This window comes from Myotis brandtii, unplaced genomic scaffold (genome assembly GCF_000412655.1).
Source record: "Myotis brandtii unplaced genomic scaffold, ASM41265v1 scaffold426, whole genome shotgun sequence".
Classification (NCBI taxonomy): Eukaryota; Metazoa; Chordata; class Mammalia; order Chiroptera; family Vespertilionidae; genus Myotis; species Myotis brandtii.
In genome coordinates this window covers 769,819-773,614 of record NW_005366314.1, presented here as the reverse complement: position 1 = coordinate 773,614, position 3,796 = coordinate 769,819, and the positions used below count along the sequence as shown (strand labels likewise).

General features: G+C 61.4%; 1 long non-coding RNA gene across 1 annotated transcript; it reads right to left on the bottom strand.

Annotated features, from left to right (window-relative positions):
- Window positions 1-2,187: 2,187 nt before the first annotated feature.
- Window positions 2,188-3,787, bottom strand: LOC106727458. Its single transcript, XR_001363649.1, has 2 exons — window positions 3,330-3,787; window positions 2,188-3,200 (listed from the first exon to the last, which is right to left on the bottom strand). It is a non-coding gene; the product is annotated as an uncharacterized LOC106727458 (long non-coding RNA).
- Between the last annotated feature and the right edge of the window lie 9 nt (window positions 3,788-3,796).

The window sequence follows — 3,796 nt, the reverse complement described above, 5'->3', positions numbered from 1 at the left end:
TGAGATGAGAACGCTCACGCGTTTCCAGGTACATTAACGTCTACAGTAATCTAGCACGTCTTCAAAAATCCAAGGTTCAATGAAAGTCATCTGGCTTACTGCCCAGGGAGAGTTGAGGAGAGTTTAGGAATACCACAGAGATCCAGGCAACAAGTAACAGACGCACCAATCATTCTGAAGGAGAGGAAAAGAGAGGACTGTGAAATGTGTGTCTCAAAACATCTTTAGAGCGTGAAGACACTCCAGACACCGCCCAGTCTCACCAGGAGACGTCAGTATATTCCTGGTGACCAATTACTAAGTTTCTAAAGAAACTGCAGCGCACAACATGGCCAACAGACAAAGCCACACACGTTCCCACGTACACAGCCCGCAGGCGTTCCTCACAGCAGCGCCCGACGGTGGGGATTCTAAGGGAAGGCGCCCCTCGTGTCCCCGAGGCCGCAGGAGCCGCTCCCCCGGGTCAGCCAGGCGTTTGCTCCTCTCGGCACCAGGTGCTGCCGGCTTCCCAGCTCAGCTCCCCGGCGGGAGAAACGGGACAACCCTGGAACGGGCCTCGGTCGCCATGCACATGGGATCTCATTCATTTTACCAACAAGGACCCGACTGCCCAAGAGGCAGGGCCAGCAGTGCTGCGATGTGTCCACGCATAGCCCTGAGGCTGTGCAGGTGTGTGAACTCCGGGCCGACGCCAGGTGGCCCCCATCTGCAGGGAGCACGTCCTCTCTCCTGGCTCTCAGGGCCTCGCCCACGGCCAGCCCTTCTCACGGCTGCTGCCTCTCAGGGACTGCACGCAAGGCTGCAAGAACACTCCCCGAAGGAGGTGTCCGCGAGGCCGAGCCGCCCCGGGAGCCCAGGTCCAAGTGTAAATCAGAGAACTTCAAAGCCGGTCCGGTTACAGCCTCTGGCGGCCAGGGCTCCCCTCTCGGCGCTGAGCTCGGTAAGGGCTGCGGGCTCAGCGACCAGCACCTGGGCCCTCGGCTCCTCCAGGCTCCTGGAACCTCATGCAGTGCTTGCCCAGCAAATCCTTGCTTTTAAAAAAACACACATTTTTACTGATTTCAGAGAGGAAGGGAGAGAGAGAGAGAAGCATCAATGATGAGAGAGAATCATGGATCGGCTGCCTCCTGCACGCCCCACACTGGGGATCGAGCCCACAGTCTGGGCATGTGCTCTGACCGGGAACTGAACCCTGACCTCCTGGTTCATAGGTAGACACTCAACCCCTGAGCCACACCAGCCAAGCGAAATCCTTGCGTTAATGCCAACTCGAACTTCTACTTGTCCCAAGTGGAATGACTGTCAGTAACAAATTAACATATTTGGGGTGAAGTACAGCGATTAGGACAAGATCCGAAATGTGGTCCATTCTGAGGACTTGACGGAAGGAATCGTCACACTAACGCTAACACCTGGTGCCCGTACGTGTGTATGGACACACGGACACACGCACACACGCACACACGGGGACACACGCACGCACACGAACGTACGCACACATGCTCAGCTCCCATGGGAGTGCAGAATTACACGCAGAGCAGTCCTCTCCGCCCTGCAGGTGACCCTGCAGCGCACTGTTCCCTCCACGCCCGGCCCGGCCGCCCTCGAAGGAGGCACCGAGGGCGAGAGGCACCGGCGTGTCTAACAGCCAGGCCCTCCCGGGCGTCCACCCGCAGGAACCTGGGAGTGCCGACTGCTAGGCTTTCCCGGGAACCTCAGCTTGGCCCCCGCTGCGCGGACGGAAGGGGAAGAACAGATGGCCCACCACGTGCACGTGCCAGGCTGCCAGCACCTCGTCCACTGAGTCAACAGGTATCTGCTGAGTGCTGCTCGGTGCCAGGGCTCCTGCCAGACGCTGGGTCCCACCCACCCACCCACGGGCGCTGCCCCTCGGGTCTGTGCCTGGGAAGGGCGTGAGATAGCCTGTAAGGTCACACCAGTGAGCTAAGATGGAACGATGAGAGCGGACTGGGGAGTGTTCCCGGCAGCGGGTGTGGGCGTGCAAAGGCCCGGTGGCAGGCGGTGCTGCTGTCTGAGGCCCTGAGAGAAAACCATCCTGTGGGAGCAGGGGCCAGGCCGCGGGGACTCCCCAGGCACGTCACAGATTCTCTGGGCTTTTCCAAATGGAAACACTGGGAGGTTTTTAAGTTAATTTACTCCATTTACTAATTTTTAAAAACAAGCTTCTTTTCCCAGAGGAAAAATACGATAACCAGGTTTATTTTAAATGATCCCTTTGGCTACAAACATGGAGAGCAGACCGGAAGGGCAGCGAGCGGGTCGCAGACCACACGCCCGCGAGGCCCGAAGCCTCCACGAGGGCCGTGCCAATCACGGGCCAAAGGCATCGCCGAGGCTGGCGGGGGCAGAGGAGCCGACGAGCCTGGGACCCCATCTGCTCACGTGTCGTCCAAGGGGACGACGGGCACGAGGCAGGACGGTCAGGCTCACACCCGGGAGGCCCACCTTCAGCCCAAACGCCAGGCACTTTCCGACGGCAGAGCCTCCATTCCCAGCACCTGACCCTCCAGCGCGGCTCCAACTGCACTCAGGTGCTGAGCTGGCGACTTTCACTTCATAAAACCAGTCACTGTCACCGCCTCCTACTCGCCAGACAGCAGGTGCTCACACCCAGCGAGCGCCCAGCCTCCTGGGAACAGGCCTGGCCGGCGCCGGAGCAGACACGGACCACACCAGTGGCTACTGCCGCCTTCGGACCCACCGGTTTCAACACGGCACCTGGAGAAAACGAGTCCCTCCTAACCCACGGCACCTGGTACCGTTCCCGGGGCCAGACTCCAGCCGGGGTCAGTGAGGGCAGCGAGGACGCCGGACCCGCCGGCAGGGGGCTCAGTGGTGCAGCAGTGAAAGGACCACATCTGTGGTCAGGAGTGAAGCCTCCGCCACCTCCAGGACCCCCCCCCCCCCCCCGGCGCCGTGCCAGGGCGGGGCTCCTCCAGCCTCCAGAGGCCTGGGGTCCATGAGGAAGGCCCAGGCGGCAGTCCTTTCAGGAAAAGGCGCTCGCTGGGCCTCGAGCACCCACAGCTCCTGACCCACCTCAACCTACGAAACCGCCCGCGCGGCGGGGGCTCAGGCTCCTCCACTCCCAGCAGCCGGAGCCCCGACAGCCGGCCAGGAGCAGCCCTGGTGCTCACGTTACGTTTCCTCGTCTTGTTCTCAGCCAGCAGAGCTGGTTTCTCCTAAGAAAGACAGATTTAGAACCGGCGACGGCAGGCGCTGAGCTTCTCGCCCCCCACGCCCACTTGTACTCTCTCTTCCGTGAGCTTCCTGTGGGGCTAAGAGCACAGGCAGAAGTGGTGGGAAATCACCTGGTACCGAGACTGCATCTTCCATCCAGTGGCAACGAAGCCCTGACCCGCGCCCGTCCCAGGAACAAGGAGGCCAGAGGCAGAGAGGAACGCTGCCCCTCCACCACTAACCTGGGGGTCCCCGACTCCCCAGAAGTCAGAGGGGCACAGTGTGGGCCGTGCGCTGAGTCCGAGCACACGTGTCTGATCTGGGGGCCCCCTGTGTCACCGCAGTGGACGTGGGGTTGTATGTAACACGTGTTCGTCCAGTGACCTACCAACAGGACGGGTCCATGGGGTGCCTTTTCCTCCTCAGGCAGACCGAGGTCAACGCTGGGCGGACGGTCTGAAGCCGACCCGGGGGCAGGCAGCCCAGGGAGCGTTCTCTCCGTGAGGGACGTCAATGTCTCCCATAACATGAATCAGCAGGAGCGAGACATCGACCAGGCGCTCCACCCACTCCGCCTCCCCGGCCGCCAGGGGGGGCG